The sequence below is a fragment of the Perna viridis genome, chromosome 15 (assembly GCF_037379345.1).
Source record: "Perna viridis isolate PV_CMFRI_1.1 ecotype Kerala chromosome 15, ASM3737934v1, whole genome shotgun sequence".
NCBI classification, from domain to species: Eukaryota; Metazoa; Mollusca; class Bivalvia; order Mytilida; family Mytilidae; genus Perna; species Perna viridis.
In genome coordinates this window covers 8960331-8988170 of record NC_142459.1, presented here as the reverse complement: position 1 = coordinate 8988170, position 27840 = coordinate 8960331, and the positions used below count along the sequence as shown (strand labels likewise).

General features: G+C 33.5%; 1 long non-coding RNA gene and 1 pseudogene across 2 annotated transcripts; both read left to right on the top strand.

Moving 5' to 3' along the window:
• The first annotated feature begins 1078 nt into the window (after positions 1-1078).
• LOC148596840 (uncharacterized) lies at positions 1079-5000 on the top strand. The gene is made up of 2 exons (XR_015918835.1): positions 1079-2860; positions 3178-5000. It is a non-coding gene; the product is annotated as an uncharacterized LOC148596840 (long non-coding RNA).
• A 1244-nt stretch (positions 5001-6244) lies between these two features.
• Positions 6245-19008, top strand: LOC148596839 (uncharacterized; annotated as a pseudogene). The gene is made up of 9 exons (XR_015918834.1): positions 6245-6359; positions 7463-7596; positions 9316-9562; positions 10667-10787; positions 11408-11502; positions 12235-12376; positions 13708-13917; positions 15696-15889; positions 16461-19008. The product of XR_015918834.1 is annotated as an uncharacterized LOC148596839 (transcript).
• Positions 19009-27840: the final 8832 nt, after the last annotated feature.

Genomic DNA, 27840 nt, shown 5'->3' with positions numbered 1-27840 from the left:
TTTCCTTCCATAGGCCAATAGCAAGAAGTGATTAATATAAGCAAATTTTACAATTTTTTTTTTATGTATTGCGGCTATGTCTCTATAGGAAATACACTACTTATCAAACTAATGATAAAACAAGGGTGTCTTTTGTTCAGCTTTCATTTCTTATGGAATAAACAGCATTGAATGTATTTTTTTGCAGGATGGAAAAAGCTGTCTTGCATGATGTGCACAGTGATTCTAATATGCCATGGCAAGGATCAAACCAAAGTACGAGATCACTGTAACTTCTTATTTGTGTCACAAAATGGATGTACTTAGTGAAAGAGTAATCAAGGGAACCAAGGTTATAGTGGAAATCAAAAGAATGTAACCCAGGGACAAAGACCAAACATGGAAAACAGACATACACAACAAAGAACATAAAGTAACTAAAATCATACATAAAAAGTATCAAAAGCAAATGAGCAAGTAAGACCACTAAAAACTTGGAGCATGGAGCAGGTGCACCGGTAGGGTAAGCGTCTTTTGCTTTTCTAGAAACACCCCCAGAGTTGCTCATAAAAAGTAAAGTCTGGGGTAGACAAATGAGGAAAGCACTTTTCCTGTTTGTTCATTCAGATAATTGTAGGTAAAGTGACTGTGTTTTTTCCAGCTAATAAGTAATGATAATATCAATGGCATTGCACCGGTTATCATCTCAAAGTTTTTTTTTCTGGAAGTACATGTATGTATTGCCACATACATTGTACATATTAGTATCACCTTGTCTGTATTTCTGTGAGAATATTTTTACTTAAAATTATTCCGCTCCCAGGGGATGGATTTCAAATTTTGTATGAGGATTTATATATGTTCATGTAAAATGTAAGTTTGGTTGCTCTTCAATGTCAGCTTCCTGTATGAGTAGGGGTATACCTAGTACAACACTCCATACAGCTTCATATTTCTTGAAGATATCTATAATTTACATATGTACATGGCACATTTTTATGTTAAATTTATTTACAGACATAAAGTTGAATTGAATGGAACTGTACTGCAGTCTGGCTTGTAAAGATTAATTTGATGTACTAAGAATTCAGGTATTTAAAACATGTTCTTATACCCCCTGCAAAAAAGTTTGGGAATATATTGTAATCTACCTGTCTGTCTGTATGTCCGTCTGTCAAACTGGCCACAGTTCTTGTGAGCACAATTCATAAACTGCTGAAAGAATTTTGATGAAACTTTAAAGGAAAGTGTGCATCATATGTAGATGTATATGAAGAAATATACATGTAATTACTGTTGAGGACTCCAAAGGGAGGTAATTCAACTTGAGGGATTTTATAATGAGCATTGCATGCGAGGCTAATGATAGACCAATCAAACTCGAATAGGTATCAGATAGGCCCAAAGAAATGGGTCAAGGTAGTGAAGTCAAAGAGAGAAGGAGTCTTTAAATTGGGTAAAAAATAAAATATATATCTCAGTCTCAGATTCTGAAGACTATTCGCTACACTGCTCCACTCCATCGCTCGTTAGGTTATAATACATCTATGGCTCTCGTTAATTTGTCAACTACAATGTATGCATAGTGATCTTGTGTCTGTATGTCTGTCTGTAGCACATTATGTTATTATACCTCTATGGCTCTTGTTAATTTGTCAAGAATGTATAGTATAGTGATCTCGTGTCTCTCTATCTGTCTTTCTCACGTTAGGTTATTATACCTCTATTACTCTCATTGATTTGTCAAGAATGTATATTGATCTCGTGTGTGTGTGTCTGTCTCACATTAGGTTATTATACCGCTGTTGCTCTTGTTAATTTGTCAAGTATGTATAGTGATATCATGTCCGTCTGTCTGTCCCACATAAGGTTATAATACTTCCATGGCTCTGGTTAATTTGTCAACTATATTTAGTGATCTCGTGTCTGTCTGTCCGTCACACTTTATGTTATAATACCTCAATGGCTGTTGTTAATTTGTCAAGTGTGAATATTGATCTCATGGTGTCTGTCTGTCACACTTTATGTCATAATACCTCTATGGCTGTTGTTAATTTGTCTAGTATGTTATAACGATATTGTGTCTCTCTGTCTGTCTGTAGCACGTTAGGTTATTATACCTCTACAGCCCTTGTTAATTTATCAAGTAAGCAAAGTGATATCGTGTCTGTCTGTCTGTCTGTTGCACATTAGGTTATTATACTTATATGGCTCTTGTTAATTTGTCAAGTATGTACAGTGATCTCTTGTGTGTCTGTCACACTTGATGTTATTATACCTCTATGGTTCTTCTTAATTTGTCAAGTATACATAGAGATCTAGTGTGTATCTGTCTGTCACACGCCCTCGTGCATGTCCGGGTGTCAAAAGAATAGGCCTGCAGCAGCGCTAAGCTTGTCATAAATGGCGACTAAATAGTGCTCAGAAACCTAGCCAGGGACCAGGGGCTCTGCCCACAGAGCAACTGGGATGTGTGCCCCAGGTGATGGAATGGGGTACCCCTGGCGTGTTACATGCTGGGGTTGTCAGGCTATAATTCGGAAAACCTGACTGCAAACCATAGTGGTGCACCGTGCTGGGAAAGAGGCCACGTTCCTCGCACGTTAAAGAACCCTGCTGGTATTCGATAGGGGTAGGAACCTTTGCGCTCCGCCACAGAAGGCTAAATTGCCCGACTTTACCCATCCCTCCCCTTTTCCTAGTGGCAATCAAAGTTTGCTGACCTTATTATCCTTGTGTCCCATCCAGTTTTTCATTTCATCATCATTTCATGTTCATTTTATCATCCATTTCATGTTCATCATCTGAATATAGCTGAAATATTGCTGCTCGGACGTTAAACCCCAACAATCAATCAGTCAAACAGTCTGTCGCACGTTAAGTTATTATACCTGTATGGCTCTTGTTAATTTGTCGAAGTATGCATAGTGATCTCGTTTCTGTCTCCCTGTCGCACGTTAGGTGATTGTACCTCTATGGCTCTTGTTATTTTGTCAAGAATGCATAGTGATCTCGTGTCTGTCTGTCTGTCGCACATTATGTTAATATACCTCTATGGCTCTTGTTAATTTGTCAAGAATGTATAATGATTTCGTGTCTGTCTGTCTGTCTGTCACACTTGATGTTATTATACCTCTATGGCTCTTCTTAATTTGTCCACTATGTATATTGCTCTCGTGTCTGTCTGTCGGATGTTAGGTGATTATACCTCTATGGCTCTTGCTAATTTGTCAAGTATGTATATTGATCTTGTGTCTGTCTATCAGTCTCATGTTAGGTGATTATACCTCTACGGCCCATGCTAATTTGTAAGTATGTATAGAGATCTTGTGTCTGTCTGTCTGTCTCATGTTAGGTTATTATACGTCTTTTGGCTCTTGTTAATTGTCAATTATGTATAGTGATCTGGTCTCTGTCTGTATGTCTGTTGCACATTAGGTGATTATACCTTTACGGCCCTTATTAATTTGTAAAGTATATATAGTGATCACGTGTCTGTCTGTCGCCCGTTAGATGATTATACCTCTATGGCTTTTTTTAATTTGTCAAGTAGGTATAGTGATTTCGTGTCTGTCTGTCTGTTTGTCACTTGTTTGTTTATTATACCTCTTTTGGCTCTTGTTAATTTGTCAAGTATGTATAGTGATCTCATGTCTGTCTGTGTATAGCAAGTTATGCTGCGGTGTTAAGGACCTTTTTTGCGAGGATATTGTGAGGGGCAGATAACTCATTGACTTTACCGTTGAAATGACGTCATCACTAGGGCATCCCTAAAAGCTTTTGCCGATAACGGTTTACCTGATGATGACAATAACTCAACTAGTAGTTAATATGATCAAATTGTCATTCTTTGATTTAATGATTATTTTATTAAAGAAAGCAAACGTTTTATTTGTGTAAAATCATGAACACAGGCTATGGTAAAGCTCCGCCTTCTTTTGACAATCATCCAATCAAATGCTATAATTGCAAATCGATATCAATGCAATGCTTGACACCGAAATGGACAGCAACAGCATCAACAAATTATCGTTGATTTTCCAAAATTTTGAGGAAAATCTGGAAGATACCAAGAATTTCAGTTAGTAAGTAATGATTGTTACTATTTTAGTTTCCGTCAATTAACCCATTAATCGACTAGAAAAAGTTGCTCGAGACTAAAACTGTTCACTGACTTCAGCTGTTCAGGAGTGTATGCACGTGGTCAATGTTTATCATTGATTTCTGTGTAAATTACAGTGGAATTATTTCAATATTTGACTTATTTTATACCCACAACTATTTTCAATTTCCACATCCAATGTTTAATAACCCAAAATGTTATGGTATTAGACAGACATTTTATGGGAGAGAAAAAAAGGGGGTCTCTATAAATATGTGTTTATCTCTAGATTGCTTGTTTCTTTCAACTGCCAATTAGCGTCAAGTATGGGTAAATACTTGATAGTATTTGGCCAATGATAGAAACAAGTTTGTATAATTTTTGCAAGCTAAGCCTTGGAATTTCACAATTTTCCAGCTTTCAGGCATTCCTCATATATATACATGTAGCTTAGAGACCATGCAAAAAGCTCATCGACATATTTTGCCAACATTCTCACTGTCATTAGGAAGCTCACCACCGCTTGTATGAATTGTGACACATTTGTGCATATACTCAACAACAATAAAAGAAACTTCCCTACAATGCTCTGAATGTTATATTCAAAGCAAGAAGACCTTGGCTTGACATGCATGACCAAGCAAACTGCCAACTGTACATGTGTATGTAGATGTAACTTCTAAGTTATTTAAGTCATGCCCCTTCCTCAAATGACAAAAATATTTAATGCCTCCACATTGATAAGAGTTTAATTCACAAATCACAATAAAACATATGTACATGTAGTTTAATCAGTACAAGTATGTGTATATATGTTTTATATAGTGATCAGTATGTACAAGCTCAACATTTTTTTCTCCTCTGTGTAAACATGTCTACATTAGTGGCATGTTGGTTAACCTATGCTGTTACACAGAGGTTTCCCTAAACCAATTTAGCTATGCATTGCACCATGCCTTCATCTTCTAGCACCCTGCTGCCCTCATCATGAATTTTACAATTTGCCCCCAGGCTTTCAAGATTAATTTGATCATTTTCCACTAATTTGCATATTAACATGTACTCCTTTTCACCCATTTACATGTATTCAATTTTGCAATACCATACTAGGGTGAAGGATGTTTATTGCAGGTGTCAGTAAATAAATTGCCATAGTGTCAAGGTGGGGTACCCCAAGTGAAACCCTCTGTGACTGTTGAGTACCCTCAAAATACTTAAATGACCATGCCTTTACAAATTTCTGTGGAAAACACTATTACATGTATCTGTGATTGAACCAAAGTATTTTTTTTAACATAGTCATCTACATATCTGGTCTATCTTTCCTTTTATTTCAATCTAGACCTATTGAAGTTGGATACAGCCACAACGACTGTTTATTAATATTACATGTAGAGCCACTTAATACATTTTTAGCAATTCAATTATGCCAATAAGGAGTCTGTACATAAGGTGTTTCTCTTTCCATATTTTAAGTCTTACAAGTAAAACATATCAATTTTTGATTTTTAACATATAAGTTTTTAGAACTATATTGATTCACATATGTACATGTACATGGAATGGATATGCAGAAGAGTTGGGTGATTGGATCCCCCCCCTTTTTAATTAGAAAATGTTTTCTATTTTAGCAAAATTTATAAGCAAAAAGGAGCATATCATAGCCTTGAACCCAACCTTCTTTTATCTGACCTCACACCCTGTTCTTAAACCTCCAGATCCACACCTGTTCATATGCTGATATACATATAGTATATGTAAAGTTTATTTACATGTAGATACTAATGTATTAACAATACCTTTAATTACATGCCTGTAGTCTTATAGGTAATGTGAAAAAAACATGTAAAGTTGAAACATGTTTTGCTTGACACTATATTTTTCATATGTTATATTACCTACTATTGATGCAGTGGGTTAAATTTTTGTATAGTATAATAAAATACGGAAATTTTACTTAGATTTTCCACATTTGTGCAAGTAATTACTGCATTTTTAAGAATGTGTTTACTTCCGGTGGTAGGAGAACGTCACTGCTGTAGTAAGTTGTGTCACTTTAACAATAATCTTATGAAGGGCCGATCTCCAATCACTAATGTCAGATTGGTGGGGTGTTGACATGCATATTTCTGATTTTTTCCTATGTCTTTTTTCTCCTGTCTGATGCTATAATTTTTACACACTAAAGAAGAACATGAAATGCTGAAAGTAATGGCAATGTTGACGTTATCTCATATCATTGAAGAAGATGAGAATGATAAACTTATAGATAACACAGGTACTGAGCAACTCACAGTAAAATTAATAGATTAGTACTAGTACATATGAAATTCCATCACTGTCTATGGAAGAGTTGATTAATGGTGTAGAATTCTATATTTAGATTTGTGTATTTTGAGAGAACCATTCATTTATTCAACTTAAACCAACCAAATCAAACCAAATCAAGAACTATAACTCTTGCAAGTGCTAATTTCATACAAATCTATAATATTTTTTTCTTGAAAGTGTGAAATGCAAATGACAATTGAAGACTGGCTATGTGGTCTTTGACTGTTTCTGAATTAGAAATAAAAGTAAACCTGTTCAATTTTCAACATGCATGAATTACCTCCTGTCTGATTTCTATAAAGACTGCTCCTTAAAATATGGTAAATGTACTGCCAGTCAGTGAGTAGGTAGTATATTTCAATCACTTTCCCTGTCTGCGCATCCATCCAAGTTTGCCACAAAGTCCTGACTATAGGACATAAGTGCATGGGATTTTGGTTTCAGTTGGTATAACATGGTGTGAAATTTTCTCTTCACTTGATCAAAATCAAGGAATAAGACAAAATTTGTCAGAAAATTTGGTAAATTAATTAGTAATTGTATTGAAATGCATTGCAATTGATCATTTAAAGAGCAGACAACTCTGTCAAAAGTTGTTAACTTTTCCAAACATATTCAGTGATGCAACCCTGTATCACATTTTGCATGTTTCTTTCCTTGAGTGATACTTAATTACAAGAAGATGTTGAGATACTTTTCTTTGCGTCATTTACAAGGGCTGTTTTTTTTCTGTAAATTTTACCTTCACTCGTCAAGTTGATGGTATGCATTGGTGTTTAGTTGCTCTCTTATATAAACTTCCTGTTCAAGTTTGAGTATGCCTAGCATAACAAGGGGTGCAACTTCCTGTTCAAGTTTGAGTATGCCTAGCATAACAAAGGGTGCAACTTCCTGTTCAAGTTTGAGTATGCCTAGCATAACAAAGGGTGCAACTTCCTGTTCAAGTTTGAGTATGCCTAGCATAACAAAGGGTGCAACTTCATGTTTGGATAAGTCATTCATATGCTTGTTATAGAAGTAGAAAGTATCTCAATATACATGTATTTTCAGGTGCCATTGAAGGAATTGTAAACTATATAAAGTTATCCCTAAACAGTGAGAGGGGAAGGTACAAAGGTTTTACTTCAAATGAACTCATGGATGGTCTGGGCAAACTGGCTGTTAATGACAAAAATAAAGGCAAGGTAAAACTGAATAATATCAATAAAACAGGTTGTTGCGGGGAATAATCAAAAGAAGACCATAGACTAACCCCTAATGAACTGATGGATGGTCTAGGCAAACTGGCTGTAAAGACAAAAAAAAAAAAACAACAAAAGCTAAGTAGGAAAGGATGGAAACTGACCAAGGATATACTGTGGGAAGGGAGGTAACTCCAAAGACATTATTTTATGTCTAATGAACAGATCAGTGGACTGGGCATATATGACTGGTAATGATAGTAAAGGGTAGAATTGAACGACACATTTTTAGGGTCAGCCAAAAACGTGAGAGGTGTTTGTACTTCTGAGTGTTAAAACAGTATAAAATTAGCTTTATTGGTCAAATGATCTTGCAAATGAAATTCATGTATCTGCTAATGCACATTCTTCTGGAAGGTTCAGTACTTTTACTGGACTCTTGGCCTGCAAGTACAGACTGTTGTTTAGATTTGCCCAAATAAAATGTACACTTCAAAACAACAATAACAACAATACAAAGTCTAGAAACTAGTAGTTATTGTCTGACATTTATAGTTCCCGATCCACGGAACTATTTATACAAAGTCTAGAAACTAATAGTTATTGTCTGACATTTATAGTGCCCGATCCATGGAACTATTAATTGTGATCCATCATTGATCACTGATAGGTTTCCAATCAGTCACAGATCTGTCAAATCCATCTTATAAGGAGGTGGACCAAGGGTAAGTGACATAACTCTTGAATCAGTCATAGATATGTCAAAGCCATCTTTTAAGGAGGTAGACATATTGTAAGGGACATAACTCTTGAAATCAGTCATAGATCTGCCTAAACCATCTGGTAAGGAGGTGCACAAAGGGTAAGGGACATAACTCTTGAAATCAGTGATATATTTGTATCATATTCAATTTCACCAAAGCCTTTCAAGCTTTCATTTGAAACAGAATGAAATCAATCCAAGTTACTTTGATGCTTACATGAGATTGATGTAAAATGCTGAATACAAACATTCCAATGATTTGTATGAGTGTCCCTTACTTTAGGTCTACCTCCTTAAACCGATGAATGGTTCCTTATTCTGTGACATGACCGCTGATTAGTAAATACAGATTCCTTTGTTTTGGTTTTCCATTTATTCTCTTATTTACTAAATGGTATAATTTAGATATCAATTTATTAACTTCAATTTTACAATTTGTGTTTTTTTTTCCATAAAATCCAAAATATGGATTACCTATTTTAAATCTAAAAACATTATGTTATTGCATTATTTTGGATTCATGCCAATGAACATTCTAAAATTTACATGAACCAATCATACCTCATTATACATAACAAAACTGCAATCAGATGAGTCACCAGTTATTGATCTGTCAGCAATCATTTAGTCAGTGGTTATTGAGAATTTCATGGATCATTTCAGGGGCTGTATAGGTCACAAACCTACAAATAAATGCAACAGACTATATTTGTCTTTTGTTGCCTGTTGTCTAAGGGCATTATATACTAGAGTGTAAGTAAAATGTCTAGAATATTTCCACTAGGGATGAAATCTGCAATGATAAAGCAAAATAAAACATGAATACGGACAAGCAGCTCTCACTCCCTCAAACAACTACAACAACAACAACAACAACAAAAAATAAATAAATAAATTACAAATCATACATTATATCTCCTAGTCATTGGTATTGTGAAAAAAAAATCATTTTTTTGCAGATAATTGAAGCTGGTGCTCTCCCTTTGTCGTTAAAGATGTTAAAATGGGACTTCACTGAAGAACAAAAAGTGGCATCTAAAGCTATTTTGGACTTCGTCTTTTGATAAAGAGGCTGCAGAAAAAATCAGGGAATTTGAAGACATCATGCCAACATTGGAAAAATTGGTGAATAGCCAGGACAAACATGTAGAGAAAAATTGTAAAGGAGCGTTGTTTGTCCCGAAAGGAGAGAATGATATAAAAATTGTAAGTATACACATCCAAATGTGCCACGTATGATAATCATATGATAGTCATATAATAATTTACATATGACAATCATATAGTAATATATGATGATCATATGATAATTTACAAATGACAATAATATGATTATCAAATGATTCTTTTATGTTAATTTTGTCTTGGAGCATATAATAATCATATGTTAGTGAAACATGATTGTCATGTGATAATCATAGGTAAACTGAAACATGTGATTGTCACATGGTGCTAAAATTTTTTCTAGAAATCTGTATTTGTTTAAAAAAATAGTTTAAGATAAATACTGTAATCTGATTGGTCAAAATAAGTTTGTTATATCTCAATGGATAAAAAAAATATATTGACATGCCCCTATTCAATAAAATTCAGAGCTACTTTTCTCATGTTTAAAGATGAAAATATGTTTTAAAAATAATTTATAAGAATTGTTTATGATAAAAATTTTGTCTATTGAAAAATAACATAAATTTTCCATGCGCATATTGTTTATTGCGCGAAGTGCACATGGAAAATTTATGTTATTTTTCAATAGACAAATTTTTTATCATAGCTAATTCTTAATAATGAAAATTTCATGATGTCATTAAACAAACAAAACAAAACTAATGATGGTGCAAATAGTCAAATAACACATTCAAAATGATGGTATTTTTCATACCTAATTTCACCCACTGCCTGATTCTTAAATATATTAGTTATTATGTAGGTTGCTTTATAGATAGTTGTGTTATTCTTATCATACCAAGTGTTTACCTGTGTGAGTTATGTTATGATACAAAATGTTTACCTGTGTGAGTTATGTCATGATACTAAGTGTTTACCTAGAGTAATAGGTGAGAAATTACTTCAACCAGTTTGTTTTCTTTTGGGTCATGTGCCAGTATAGAAAAAAAAACATTTGAAAGAAAAGTAATTTGTTTTGATAATTCTAAGCGATCTTGTTAATGATTTTGTAATTGTACCCCCACAAAAAAGGGGTATATGCAAATCACCCTGATTGTCTTTCTGTCTGTCTGTCTGTCTGTCTGTCTGTCTGTATGTATGTCCACATTTCTTGTCAGCTAAATGGATTTTGATGTTACTTAGGTTAAGAATCGTATTAAGATGTGCATGAAGAAATACAATTACTGTTGGAGGACTCCAAAGGGAGATAATGGAACTTACTTGAATTTGAAGCGAAGGTGTTCTCTTTGTGAATTTGCTTACAGTATTTGTAGTCTTTCTTCAGTTTGTATTTACAACAATGCTTTAAAACATGTCATGAACCTTTGAGACAGGGAAATGTATTGACAAAACTACTGTTAATGTACTAATTTTTGCCCTTTCCACAGTGGGCAGAAGTGCAAATTGGTCTTAAAATACTATTTAACACTAATCATTTTTTGAAACCGTGAAAATTGATACCAACAAATATGTGCACTTGACAGAATCCACAAAAATTAATGTTTACAGTAGGCCAGTTTCTCTTTAACTTGTGTTCCCATGGTTACACTAATCTGTATAGATTTTCCTTCAGTAATGAAGAGGTCAATTTTTTTTCCCAATCTTGATGGTAAAATTAAGATTTTCAACTTTAGCAAGTATGTTAAAATCCTAATTTTACCATAGAGAGTGGAGAAATATGTTAATCAAGAATAGGCTGAAGCAGAATAAGTTTCTCAAAAACTTTGAAAATGTAAATTGGTGGAAAAATTCTCTCAGAAATTTAATCACTGCTTAGTGTTAAAAGGTCAAGTATGTTTTTAATCACCAGCTTAGAATGGGAGAAAGTAAACTATAGATATCTTATGAATGGAGTTAATTTTTGCCTTCATACTTTTATTTCAGGTCCAAAATCAGGCAAGAAAAATAAGAAACATATATTCATTAGCTATGCATGGAGTGAGAAGGATATTGTCTATAAACTGAAGGACAGACTAAAAGTAGGTGGCAATACATACCAGAAATGAATCCAGACACTTTGAGGGTGCCATTCAGGTTCCTCAGAAAAAGTGGTTGGGTGGGGGAAGGTGCTAGGAATTATTTGCCATTTTTTGTCAATTTTGCACATGAAAAAAACAAATTTTCCAATAAAAAGAGGTTCTAACTCTCAGCATCCCCCTTTGGATGCACCACTGATTACAGCTCTGTAAACTTGCATGAAACTATAGTTTGTCTGTCTGTCCACAAAATTCATGAAAATTGTTCATCCTGTCCGTCCTTGCCCCAGCGTCAAAAAAATACTTGAGCCTGACTATTCTTAACTTCCATGGCAGCGCTATCTTTGAAATTAGTAACATCATAAACAGTTAAGTAATTTTTATAGGAATATAAAATATCTTTTTGGTCGTATAATGGTATCACACTGTCCTAATTGTCTGTTTTATTGGTGTCGTCCTAGTTTAACATCCATTAACTTTCGCAAAGTTAGGATAATTTAAGGAAAACTTGTCCGAACTTTTTGAAATTTTAACACATTGTTTCTAATAACACGGTGGTGAGCCCTATGGAGGTTTTAGTCCCACCTTGTTTGAACATAAGGAGCTAAAAGTGAGAAATGGGTGTAACTATTAGTTTTGATAGGGAAAAGCTTAATAGAAGTTTACACCTGCCAAAATTACTTGCAATTCTGTACTCTGATTTAAACTACAATTTGTTTTGTGTATACTTTACAGCAAGAAGGTTTAGAGATTTGGATAGATATAGAACGACTGGGTGGTTCTACACTCCAGGCCATGGCGGAAGCTGTAGAAAATGCTTCTGTTGTACTAATATGTATGTCGGAGAAATACAAATTCAGTCCTAACTGTAGATTAGGTTAGTACCATATATATATGTGTATACTCAAATAAATTAATTAAGTAGGGTACTAATTTCAAGAATACACATTCAATGTTATTTTATGGTTGTATTGTCAACTCGGTTCTGTATACTTATGGCAAGAAAAAGCATCAATATTCGGTTTGTACCTTCATTTTCAGGAGCTGAAAAACAGCATAATGGCAGCTTCATTTGGGTATGCTTTTGTATGTGCGATTGAGCGCCAAACTGATCTCGGAAAATATTTGCTAGTTTCGATAATTAAATACAAATCGAATCATATTTTTTCCAAGATAGGGTTGGCCTTATAGTCTGCAATATGGCTCCCGGATGTTTATGAAAATTACGTCATCAATATTACCCATAATTCTCGGGTCAAAACGAAAACGAACCAAAACGAAACGAAAATAATCGATAAAAGAAAGAATTGAAACCAAACAATTTGATAAAATGAATAAAATCGTAATAAAAACATAATTAAACTATACTAAATGAAACAAAATGCAGCGAAACTAAATACAATAAAAGAAATCTTTTAAGACGTTTTGCAAATTTTAAGAACCACAATGTTAACCAGTGCTGGACAATTCGACATTTTGGACTACGAAAACCAATAATTCTTTATGAATGCTGGACATTTTGGCCAATAGACATATCAGACTTTGATAATTAGTATAATGCTGTAGGGCAAATATATATATATATAAAATTTACCATACTTGAAGGTATAACATATCAAATAAGAGCTGACAAAAAATTAGTTTTTATTGATGTTTCTTCAAGAGCGTTAAAAGGTTTCACCTTCATCATATTACACTACTGTAAAAAAATAAAATTATGAATGAAACATATTGTCCATGTTAATTTTTCTGCACAGAATTATGTCTCCCCACTTTCGTGGAGAACAAATTGTGTGTCCATCTGATTGCTTGTCAATCTGTCCATCTAACAATTTTCTTGAACAATCCTTCATGACACTTTGTAGATACATTTAGTAAGGATTCCATTTCTACTTGTGAATATCATTGGAGTGTTTTTTTTTCACCTGATACTTGAGGGAGTTACATTTATAGTGCCAATTTCATACACAATCTATATATTTTTTATTTGAAAGTGCAACAAACAAGTAGTAAACTAAGACTGGTTATGTGGTCTGTAACTGTTTCTGAGTTAAAAACAAAAGTGAGTTCAGTGGATTTTTTACATGCATGAATGACCTCCTGTTTGATTTTTATAAAGAGTGATACTTAATTAGTTGGATTGCTACATTCGTTTTTTCTCAACAATAAAATTATTGAATTTGATAATGATGTGTTTTTATTTTCTCGAGGCAGAGTATACATTCCAGATGAGGAAAGACTACATACCTCTAATGTTACAGAGAAACTACCGCCCTGACGGTTGGCTTGGAGCCATTCTCGGTGCTAAGTTATATTTCGATTTCAGTGGAAAATACCCTTTCGAAAAACCCTGGAATGGATTAATGAAGAAGCTTAAAGGAATGGGAAAACTTGGGGAGTCTTTAGATAAAAAATCAGGTAGGTATAGGAGCTAGAATTTTAACCCTTTGAAAATAAAAATTGTTGGGAGTCTATAGAGATAATTCAGTTGCTATAGGAACCAGTATAATTACCCAAGCTGCCAGATATTTTTTGGATACTAAGGGTATAAGTACCAATATGGTTACCTCAGTCATTAGAATTTGTGGGGAGTTTATATAGAAAAAAAAACAGATTGGTATATACATTGCTGGTACTAGTTGGGCCTTAAAAAGTACATGTGTTTTCACTAACCCTACCAACCCTTCTGACTTACTTTAATCTTCATCACATTGTAGATGAGGATATGATTGTAAATACTGCTAGTGGAGGTCAGCCAACTAAAGGTTTTCAAAGTTTTGATTTTATCACTTTTCCCTATTTTTACCTGTTAACCTTTGGATCAATGCATGTGGTTCGTTCTCCCCAATTGATACTGGATTCTCATGTAGGAGATTTTACCTGATAGATACTGCCTCTCATGGGAGATTCTCCCCTACTGATACTGCCTCACATGGGAGATTCTTTCCTACTGATCCTGTCGTACTTCGGAGATTTTACCTCTTTGATATTGCCTCATGTGGGAGATATTCCCCATTGAAACTGCCTCATGTGGGAGGTACTGTAGTAATTTTAACAAAAAAAACTCGAAAAAATCTTACATTTTTATGTGGGAAATTCCAAACTTTTCATTGATATTGTGGAAGTCTCATCCTCATTTGGGAGTGTTATCAGATATACCTTTCCCCACTTCACCAGCAGTTTTGACTGCAATAACAATCTATTCCTGTTGAGCACTGGTCAAATTAAGATGCAGGCAGGTACTACAGTGGTTTTGATTGATTCATTCATCAGAAAAAAAATGTAAACATTTTTTTCTGAAACTTATTCAGAACCTCAGAAACAATGCTTAAGTTTTGTTTTATGTAAATGTACATAAAAATAAATCAAAATGTAAAAAGTCGACTTCCGACAAACAGCATAATAGTTACTTTCCATTCTGATACGGATATCATGTGGAATATCTCCATACTGATATCCTGTGGAATGTCTCAACTCCATTATCTTTGAAACATAACAGTATCAAAATCAAAAGTAAATATTATTCTATATGAATCAGTACCTGCCTGATTTTTTGTTTGATTTGTACTTAATTATGACCTAATCTGATCTTTTTTTCAACTTTCGAAACTATTATTCTATGGTAAAATTTTTAAAATGTAGCACCCTTGTAAGCTAACATGTTCCAACTCATTCATGTACATAAAGTGTTTTATTGTCTCTTGTTATCAAAACAGAAGAAATCACAATGTTAATGTTCAAATGTGACTAGTTAAAACATTAAGAATTAACTTTTCTTAACAAATTTGATGTCTGTGTTTAGGCCTTATTTACATATAGATAATTCATTTTACAAGATACACCCTTCAATTTGGTTGGTGCCAGTTTTATAGGTATATCATCAGAGAAGGAGAAAATGTAAGTTTTATTCTCTGTAAGAATCAGGCAGTGGTTGAATCAAGGTGGGAAAATACCACAAGTCTTTCCTGAAATCTTATTCAAAATGTTATATAAAAGACAGAAAAGGCATTTCTTTTTTTCTCTGTAATTCAAGGCCTTGATTCTATGAAATGCATTGCAATTTCATATAATTGTAGACCATAAACTCTGTGCCTACTTTGTCAAATTTGTGTTTTTTTTCAATTTTGCCTGATTGTTACAGATTCCAGTATTTATTAAAATGTCTTCAAATCTCAAATCTTCTTCTTATTTGTAAGATTCAACAGATGCACCTATTGTGGCTTCTTCATCATCAACGGCATCATCAGCGCCACCTAGCTCCAATTTACTTAAGATGAACAACAATGATGTTTGCGAGTGGTTGTGTTCACATAAACTCAATGGATGTGTTCCCTACTTTGCCCAGTTTGACGACAAGTTATTGGTCCAGCTCAGGAAGATGAAATATGAGGTATATATTTAAATCTTCAATTTGATTTGTAACAAGCTTTCTGATTGGTTGGTTGGTTCTCTTTAATCAAACCAGATTATTTTGTATAACCAAGTTTGGTATTGTGATGTCATAAATGTGGATCGGTTGGCAGTCTATTATTCAAACAATCCCAATCAAAATAATGTTTTGAAAAAGAACCTATTCTTAATTTTTTTATAATCCATGAGAAATTGAATTTCTACAGGGAATGTTACTGATATTTAATTAGGTGATAGAAAATAACCTGATTTGGGCCAGTTTACACTTATAATAGAAGTAAAATTCAGAACTCTAATCAAGCTTTGATGATGTGTCCATACTTGCTCAAATTGTTCAGAGTATGACCTCTGCTATTACTATATCAAGCTGTGCCCTGCAAATAATTTATTCAGCCTTACACTGTAAGTTGATTTCTCTTAATTTACATGTGCATCTGTGGTGAGATTTTCAGCAAAAGCTATTCTTGCATCTACAATTTCAGAAACATATCAAATTGTGTGGCTAATTACAATGTTTTACTTATGTTTAAAATTCAAATTACTTTTTTCAGGCTCCAGAATTCTACTATCAGTGCTTGGAAAGGAATTTAAAAATGAACCTTGTGGAAATTTTGACATTTACGGAAGCTTTGCTTCTATTGTAAAAAGAAAGTGTTTCTAATCATAGCTCATCAATCAGGAGGTAGAATTCGTAGGATAAAGTTTAGGAAGTATTGTTTGTGCCACAGAGGAAAGACAAATGACTGTCTTGCTAGCAAAGAAAATGTAATAAGAAAATAAGGTCAGAGTATTAAGTGCAGACCAAAAATAAAAGTTCCAGTTTAAGAACTGATCCATATAAAATTCTGACACTGCCAATGGAAGAGGTGATTCATAATGCAAAAATATCTACCAAAAAAATGAAAATTTGGGTCTGCATATGCTATTTATATATTTGATGGGTCGTTTTAGGAAATTTTAGGAAAGACTTCAAAGTTTGAGGAAAATCTCAAATTGAGGTCTGTAATGATACTTGATCAAGGTTTAACCTTTAGGCGTCAATCACCAAAAGTTGTAAGTGTAATCCATCAATTTTACACTTACGACTTTTTGTGAATTTGACGCCAGATAACATAGTACTACACAGGGTAATTTAAAGAAATTTGTAACTTTGCATTGGTAGTACATGCCTTGTCTAGATTTGAAAAAAGAAATAAAATGTCAATTCATGAACATGTAATTATTATTATGAGAAACCCATATTATTTGTGGGTAAATTATATTTGCATTTGGGTACAAATGTACTTATATGAACAAAATGTATTTTTAAGTACCATATACAAAATGTTTATTGCACTTTTTGCACTTGTTTTTTTATAGATTTTTTTTTAACTTAATTAGTTTTTACTTGGTTATGTGATATTTTGTTTTGTGATATCATAATTCCAGTATTAAATATCCTTTGCTGAAATTTGAAGTAGAGTCAGTCAGTTGCAAAGAATATGGTTTAGATTTAATAACTGTAAAAAAATCTTGGTTTGCTATTTATAGCCCAATTCACAAAATGGAATTCTAAAAAATTTTTAAAAATTTTCATTTCCCAGGACAATTTTGGGTTCCAGTTTTTAGCTGTTTCTTTAGATTACAGCGTGAAATTTTTATTATACATAAATTCTTGTCCTTTTGTTATGGAAAAAATAATGTATATTTTATTTTTATAAAATATGAATTTGCCCTTATAATTACCCCCCTCCTTATGAAAAAAAAACGTAAGTTTACTTTCTCAGCATTCAGTTATGTAAATACCCCCTTGAAGCTTAAATCTTGGATCTGCTACTGTACTTTCAATTTGACCTTAGATTTTAGTTGAAAAGCAACAAACCCACTTTTTTTTCTAAAAAATTGCTTGAGGAGGTAGCCCTAGGGTAAGAGACATAACTCTTAAACAAATCATTGGAGTGTTTGTATTCAGGCTCTTTATATCAATCTCATGCAGGCATTAAAGTGACATTGATTGATTTCATTTTGTTTCAAATGTAAGCTTGAAAGCCATTGGTTAATTGAATATGATACATATATATCACTGATTTCAAGAGTTATGTCCTTTATCCTAGGTCTGCCTCCTCAAGTCTTATGCAGATGATCAAATAGATCTATCTCAAATTTTAGAATCTTGCCTAAATCACATGATTAACATGTTCACAATATCACATGATTAACATGTGTACATGATTAATATGTTTACATTGGCAGTTAACTCTTTTGAAACCTCATTTTTCAACATTTAATATTCTATTGAAAAATTTCTGAGAAAGCATCCTTGAGTGAAATCATATTGTCAGATCGGTGGATTTTTGACATGAATGTTTCTGATTTTTCCCAATTTGCCTGCTTCTTACAAAAACTTACACTTAAGAATTTTCTTGCCAAAAATGTGTTAACTACAAAGTGAAATTTTGTTAAAAAGCAGCATAAATATCAGATATTCTTGATATATATGAATATGTAGAATATTCCTGGCACAAAATTGCACGGGCATTATTTTTTTGGTAATTTATTATTTTTTATGCTTACATACTCAAGATGGATTTTGTCAACTAAAATTTCTTTATTTGTTTATATATATATAATATCAGTGTAGTTATCATTCTGAGGAAAACATAATCAACAGTTTATTATAAATGGTTATCTCCCTTGGTAGTTTTTTTAATGGTTATCTCCCTTGGTTTTTGATGAGAACATCTTCATACTCATTTTTTCTTTATGAAATTACTGATGTGTATTACTCATAAATATTGTTTCTGTTTTTAGACATTCCTTTAGACCATTTTTTTTCAAATATTATAGAGTGTTTTTTTCTGGTCATGATTTGAAGGTTTTTTTTTATGTAGAAAATTAAAAATTTGGATGTAGTTTTGTTTTTTAATGGTTATCTCCCTTGGTAGTTTTTTTTTAATGGTTCTCTCCCTTGGTAATTGATATTTTTACACATACATGTACAGTTTGATAATATGTATTGTCAACAATCTTGTTATCAGTTGATAGTTTACTTAATTTATTTCTTAAATGTAATTTTTTTTTACAATTTTTTCCTTATTTTTCAATAAAATTCATAATATATTTACTTAAATATTATTCAGGATTAGATCCAAATATACAGAAAAAGGGATTCGTTAAAAAAAAAACCAAACAAACAGAAAACGGAGTTCCAGCTGCCCAAACATTGTACAACATTATCAAATAATCCAACAGTCAGGGTGGGGGGGGGGGGTGGTTTCCAACACCCAGAACTCTGTTCATGGATCTGTCCCTATTATGATTGTATGGTCATCTTTAAACAGACTATTATTGTATACTGGTGAATGTCTATCAGTCTGTCTGTCTGTTTATGAAGAACACAATTATATTTGTATGGCCTGAGCATGTTGCAATACTCATGATACTGGTAGTCATTACAGCAATTAGGAATATACATGTATACAAGGGGCAGTCTCGGATCCATAGTTTTTGGACAGGGGCTCCAAAAAGTTTTAGGTAAGGGGCCTCAAAAAATTTCTTGACAGGATCATCGGTCAGGATCACGAAGTGAGTGTTTTTTATGATTGAACACACACAATTTTTCAACAATATTTTTTCTAAGGGGGAGCCGAGCCCTTCCAGACCCCCTCCTGGATCTGCCACTTGGTTGGGTCAGTTAAAACGAATTATTCACAAAACAATTCTAAAGGTCTTGTGTATGCCTACACTTCCAGTATTTGTTTTTTTTTAAGAACTCTGTCATTTAGTGACTACCGGAGGACGACGTGAGTTGGATCCCAGGCCAAGTAACATTAAAGGAATCGAAATTGTTCGTCACTGTGCCTGTCATACCGTATAGGAGGTAGAGTTACAACTGGCAGACTTTGGCATAATTACATGTCCGACATGCATGTAGCTACCTGCTGGCTGTTGCAACTGTGAGCTAGCACATTAAAAATCCGGTTCGGCATGATACATTACAAAGCACAGTCTTCATTAAATACCTGAAATATTACATAAAGTCATAATCAATCAATAAATCTATCGTTAAGTACAACTGTAAAATTGTTTTGGATATCAAATCATGCTCTAATTATGAGTATTTTACACTCACTCCTTTTGAATTTATTAGTTTATCCACAACTTTTCAATACATGCATTTTTATGTCCAAAACAAAAACATTCTCAGTATACACTGAAAGTTCATAATATATACGATAAAATACAGATCGGGGCCTGTATCCGGCCTGAGGCATTTTGTAGGTAATGAAATTGATGTCATTTTTCAATTTTTCAATAGGAATTACTTGTCTATTTCCGCTACCATACACTAAAGGTAAAATGACACTATTAAGGGGAACCAGTCGCATGCACATACCAGAAAGAAGTCCGTAAAAACAAAGTAGTTCCTAGGATGCATTGTATATTTTTTTAGATTTAGCCAGTATATGTAAACTGAGTATCATCTGAAAGCTTATCATGTTAGGTACACATTGAACACTACAGTTTTGAACTCTGATGTAGAGAATTATTTGTCAGAGTCTAGATCTTAAGCCCATTGGTTTGTCAAATTTCCAAAGGAAAGTAGTATTTTCAGGACCTGTCTACTCTTACTTCACCGTTCTTTCTTAGAAGCCATTAAATGTATGCTGTAAACATATACAAATATCTGAAAATCTTCTATGTATCATTTACAAATTCTTTATAATAATCGAACAAGTGTTTGTTTAAAATATCTCCCGATCCACGCCTGTTGACCCCAGTTGACCTCGTTATAATTAAAGAATTTTTCCAGCACAGAAGTGAATGTTAAAGTCGTCAATTCAAGGAAACGATAGATAGGATGTATTTTTTTTCAAAAATAACGTGTAAATACAACTGTATTGGGAATTTTTACATTTTAATTTCTGTAGTCAGTGTCAGGAGACTGTTTACTTCTGATAAGGAGTCCTCCTTAAGGACTGAATATAGCTTACTGTTTTGTGATTGTAAAATTAAACTGGAGATATCATCTCGTAATTTCCTTTTTTATTGTGAGGTTTTTCTTTTAAAAGTATAAATTATGAACATATTCTGCCAGATCATAAAGATGCCTGTACCTCTAAACCTAATCTTTATCATAGGTAATGAAATAAATGATTCCGCAACATACGTTATCTTTCTACTTGAAAGTACAAAATATATGAGATATTCACAAACTCAGAAGTATGACTTCTTGGACACGGAAATATTCATATATTATAATTTGCAGTTAAACATATTTCAAAATACTTGAAACACTTTGCAACTACTAATTATTTTAGGAATATTCTTGCTTGTTCTGCTTGATAACGTCGGCAGTGGTAAGTCGGCTTAGTTCTTGTACGCCTTACGTCATATGTGCATTAATCAATGGCTTCATCAAGCTACAAACAATGTGTGACGTTCGAAATTCACTGTAGACGCTACCACCAGCCCTCTCAGAAAATGCAAGAATCTTGCAAATTCGGGAAAAGGCGAAAGAGTAATCAAGGGAACCATGGTTATAGCGGTAATCAAAATAATGTAATTTAGGGACAAAGACCAGACAAGGAAAACAGACATACACAACAAAGAACATAAAGTAACTAAAATCATACATACAAAGTAACAAATTCAAATGAGCAACTCGGACTCCACTAAAAACTGGGACCATGGACCAAGTGCACCGGTAGGGTAAGCATCCTCTGCTTTTCTAGAAACACCCACCGAGTTGCTCATAGAAGTCAAATCCGCGGTAGACGAAAGAGGAAAGGAAAATTATGACACGTTGAACAAATCAGTTTTCATGGCGCATATGGATACACCGTAGTGATGCACGAGTTCATAAAGACGACCATAAAACTTCTGTAGTGATGACTTCAATCTTGTAGCAACATAACCCTGTTCCAGAAGCCTATTTGTTAGAATTCTAACGCGACATAAAAAGTCTGCGTAGTACGTTTCGGCAAGCTCTGGCATAACGTATTAGTTTTGATGATATATGAACACTCCATATGCAGGTGCTGGAGGGATGTTGCCACAGATGAAAGGAAAGTTGACAATTCTAAATGAAACGTCATCACGTTTCTCGTAAAGTTTGGTCAATAGTTTTCCTTTACCATCGATTTCTAAGTGTAGATCAAGATATGAGGCTGACCTCACAATGTCTATCGTATATCAAGTTCTTTGGGATAGATGCGATGTATCATATCCCCGAAATAAGGACTGTTCAAAGATAACACGTCATCTATATAGCGGAAACTCTTTCGGATCAGATCAGCTATAATCCTATAGTAAAATACCTACAGGCCAGGACAATGAATAGACATTTTGATTACTCCGATTTTATCTTTTTAAATGAGTTTTATATTTAAGATATCATTTCGCTGTTATATTCTATAACAACAACAACAATACCTTTTTTCGCATTCACATTTTTACGCAAGTGTTTTTTAACATATTTGTATTAATCGTAATTTTCTTCCTGGTCTTATTTCGGAATTTCTTAAGGTCATTACGCAGGTAGAAGATATATAAGGAATCACCCTGCATTCTTGTTACTTCCAAAGCATGATACCATTATTCCACCGCAGACAACAATGACGAAACTGACTATAGCATGATACTATTATTCCGCGGCAGACAACAATGACGAAACTGACTATAGCATGATACTATTATTCCGCGGCAGACAACACTGCCGATAGCATGATTCAATTATTCCACCGCAGGCTACAATAATGACACAGACTACAACATGATTCCATTATTCCTCCACAGACAACAATGACGATTGCATGATACAGTTATTCTACCGTAATCGCCAATGACGAAACTGAAAATAGCAGGATACCATTATTCCACCGAAGACAGCAGTGACGAAACTAACAACAGCATGATACAATTATTCCGCCGCAGACGACAATGACGAAACTGAAGACAGCATGGTACCATTATTCCACCGCAGTCAACAATGACGAAATTGACGACAGCATCATACCATTATTCCACCGAAGACAAGAATGACAAACTTACAATAGCATGACACCATTATTCCACCGCAGAAAACAATGACGAAATTGACGACAGCATGATACCATTATTCCACCGCAGAAAACAATGACGAAATTGACATCATCGTACCATTATTCCACTATAGACAACAATGAAGAAACAGACGACATCATGATACCATTATTCCACCGCAGACGATAATGACAAAATTGACGACAGCATGATACCATTATTCCACCACAGACGATAATGACGGATTGACGACAGCATGATACCTTCATTCCACCACAGACAACAATTACGAAATTCACGACAGCATGATACCATTATTCTTTATAGTCTAACCTTTATAAGTCTTTATAGTGTATCCTGTTTGAATCTTAATATGTCTTTTGTTTTTTTTTTCACCCCTGTAATTTGTATCATTTTGCATTTGTGTATCCTTTATTTATGGTGTCAATGAATGGGAGATCCGACTGATTGATAGAAGTTAATTATCTGTTTCAAACTTTTCTAGTGTAAAATGTTGTTATACTAATGAAATTGAAAGGAAACCTCTATAAGGTCTCCAACATGGACTTCTTTCGTAGATACATTCAGGAAGTCGTGACCTCTTTAATAGATACAATCAGGGAGACATGACCTCTTAGTAGATACAATCAGAAAGACGTGAAACATATCATCATCAGATGGTAGCAATAAAATTGGACACATCTTGTCAAAACATTAACAAGACCACACTTAAACAGCGATTTCATGGACACTAGAATGAAAGCCAAGCAGAAATAATGTGAAGTCATACCATTGTGTTGGAAATGCACAAAATTAACCCCTCATGGGAGCATCTTCAGAAAATGGCCAGAGGCAGGCAAGGGCATTACAATTAGCACTAAGGGCAAACAAAAAGAGATTTTCATAAAATATGTTTTTATTTTTTTACATCAGCAGTCTGTATAATATCACAAGACAATTTACACAACAAATATCAGATTTGCTTGGTTTGGAAGTTAAATTTGTATACTTGAAAAATTAAAGAGCAATAACTCTTTTCTCCTAAAGTTAAATAAAATCAAACTAATTATAGAGGACTGTAATGGCTTGATAATGTTTCACAGTAATTTTGAATCGAAAGCATATCTAATATATCTAATTGACACATAATCAAAATTGACATACATGTATTATTAAGTTATTACATTAGTAACATTAGAACTTTAACTTCTATAGCATTAAAAAAATACAAAAAAATTAAGTGGTAAATGTTGTTAAAATATTGTAATAAAGTCTACAAAAAAGAACAAACAAACTAAAACAAAAACAAAACAACGAAAAAAAAAAAGAATTAAAAATACAAGTCCCCACTATGAAAAAAATTTTTGATGATTCAAACTGAAACAAAATCCTACTATTGATGAATGTTGACCAGCACCGAAATGGAAGCAAAATGGATTATCTCCCTTAGAACTACAATTTAATATAATGTACTTAAGAATTATTAATATTATTGGACTGGATCTCTATTTAAACTAAATAATTTACTGTAAGATTTTAAAATAATCATGAAAAATGCATGTCCAAACCCCAGAAATATGACAATATAATTATACTCAATGATACTTTCTTTATTTGAAAAGACTATACTTTGATCTCTACATCAATGGATTTGTTCAGAATTCAAAATTATATCAAAAATCTTAACTTTTGGTCACTTGATAGTAACCCCCTCTCCCCATAAACAATTTAGGGTACCCAAATAGGATTTGAGCATTCGGATGGAAAAAACAAAAAAGGAGATGCATAATTGCATACATTTTTAAATAATATGTGAATGTAACATCAACTTCCATTTAGCGGTTTCAGACGTGTTGCGGATTCGAAGAGCACAGTTGTTTACATTATACATTTCTGCTCATGAAAACATAAAATTGAAAATTCACATTCATGAAAATGGTAATAGATAGTGAATTAGAACTCAACAGTATTTCGGTTTTGTTATTTATTGTTTTTACGAAACTAAACATTCTATAATTACTTCCAGTTCCTTACGTACATATATGTGATTTCTAAACTTTTCCCTTTGAAATAAAAAAAATCGTTCAGGTTAAAAACTAAATTGAGAAAACAAACATTTTATGTTATGCTTATTTCAGGCCAAACAAATCAGTCTTGTTTCCAGACTCGGTCAAAACCTATTGTTAAATGAAATATTTTTTTCCGACATACTGATATATTTTTTTTTGCCTCATTATAATGTTTTCCATTTTGCTTCCAATTTTAGCCAATTACCAATAATGTTTTTAAATTTTGAATTCTCTAAAACTGAATGAATATTTACAAAAGAACACTACATGTAATTTATAAGTGTTATTAATTTCACTCTTCAACATGCTGAAGTGTAAGTTCATACAAATAATCAAGACACAATGTATAATACATGTACAGATGAAAAACCTTTGATAGCTTAGTTCTACATAAACGAAAGTTCTCACTAGAGAACATAATTCCATCTTAAAAAAAAAGAATCCAAATAGTCTAGCCTTTCATCTGAAAATCCTTATCGGTCGGCAGAGCACGTGACTGCAGTGTCATAATTGAAGACTCCGTGAATCGATAAAGTCTCTTGAACTATTTGCAATCTTTAAATAGTCCGTGTTGATTGCGTCCTGATGATGAATACGTATTCCACAGGCTCTATTAGAATGTGTCACATCTTTGATGGACATTAAATATTAAGTTTGTCATTAATATCCATATGGATCATGATATATTATGTTGGATTCGTTCATTATCGGAAAATTGGAAAAAGTGTTCAAAACCAACTTCCACCATGCCTTGTCCATCTAGATATATGAATATTGTCTTAGTATGTCAGAAGATAAATGCCATATCATTCTACCATTCAATGATAAAATTGATAGTTTACTTTCAGTTCATATAAACTTCAGACACTGTCTGTGGTAGATGTGATTTGTGGTGTAGAAAACCCATTTGAACAATCAATGTTTTTGCAGTCCACACACTATTTTTATGAAACCTATAGTCATTTCTATATTCAGTTGTGTATTTTGAAAAAAAACATTCATTTATTCTACTAAAATCAACCAAATCAAACTAAATCAAGAACTACAACTCTTGCAAAGTGCTAATTTCATACAAGTCTATAATATTTTTTTTCGTGAAAATGTGAAAAGCAAATGACAATTGAAGACTGGCTATGTGGTCTGTGACTGTTTCTGATGCAACTATGTATCACGTTTTGCATGTTTCTTTCCTGGAGTGATACTTAATTACAAGAAGATGTTGAGATACTTTTGTTCGCATAATTTCCAAGGGCTGGTTTTACTGCATATATATACCACCACTCAGCAAGTTGGTGGTATGTTGGAATCACCTTGTCCTACTACCATTCCACCCATTTAATTTGCACTTATTTTTGCTATTAATGAATAGATACAGAAGGGGCATACATTGCAAGTGATTTTAGTTGGTCTCTTATATCAACTTCCTGTAGAAGTCTGGGTATGCTCTCTTATATCAACTCTTTCTACAACTCTGGGTATGCTCTCTTATATCAACTCTCTCTACAACTCTGGGTATGCTCTCTTATATCATCATCTTGTACAATTCTGGGTATGCTTTCTTATATCAACTTCCTGTACAAGTCTGGGTATGTATAGCAAATTCATGTTTGTATTGATCCTTCACATTAGTTATAGAATAGAAAATATTTCTATATATATGTAATTTCAGGTGCCATTGAAGGAATTGTTAACTATATAAAGATATCCCTAAACAGTGAGAGAGGAAGGTACAAAGGTTTTACTCCCAATGAACTCATGGATGGTCTGGGCAAACTGGCTGTTAATGACAAAAATAAAGGCAAGGTAAGAAATGATAAAAACTTACATGGGTTTCTTGGCCAATACCCTTACCCCTAATGAAATCATGGATGGTCTGGGCAAACTGGCTGTAAATGACAGAACAAAGACAGGGTAGGAGATGATAGAAACTGAACTAGAGCATTAACATGGGTTTGTGGGCAAATGTAAAAAACACAATAATCTTACCCCTAACTAACTGGCTGTTAATGACAAAAAAAAAGGCAAGAGATGATAGAAACTGATCAAGGGCAATAACATAGGCTTGTGGGAAAATCTAAATGTAGTCATATTCATAATGAACTCATGGATGGTCTTGGCAAACTGGTTGTTAATGAAAAAAAAACTTCAGCTGAGTAGGAAGGGATGGAAACTGAACAAGGGCACAAGGGAGGTATGTATGTCAAAGAACAGATCAATGGACTGGGCAAATGGACTGATAGTGTTAATAATAAATGCATGCTAAGAAAGTTTGAAAATTGAATCACATGTTTTTAGGGTCAGCCTAAAACGTGACAGGTGTACTTCTGAGGGTTAAAACAGTATAAAATTAGCTTTATTGGTCAAGTGATCTTGCAAATGGAATTCATGAAGTATCTGCTAATGGACACATTCTTCTAGAAGTTCAGTACCTTTACTGGACTCTTGGCCTGCAAGTACAGACTGTTGCATGACCAACTGAAAAACAGCAATAACAACAATACATAGGATTGAACAGCTAATTTCTGTCGTTCATGCATGTATGAACGGATCTCGGAGCTCCCAAACTCATTGAACAGCCGAATCCTTATAATTCTATCCGACAATCAAAGTTACCTTCTGAGAGCCTTAGTCGGTTATATTGATACACAGTTTTTAGGTTTACGCTTCAATACACAAACATTTCTTTGCACACGTATGGGAGCACAGACGAATATTTACACATAATCGGCTGCACAACAACAGTGAAGGTGGCATGGACAAAGTGATAGTTGGCATTGCAAAATACGAGATGTAAACAATTCAACAGGAATATTATTATTAAGGAAATACAACAAGGAAG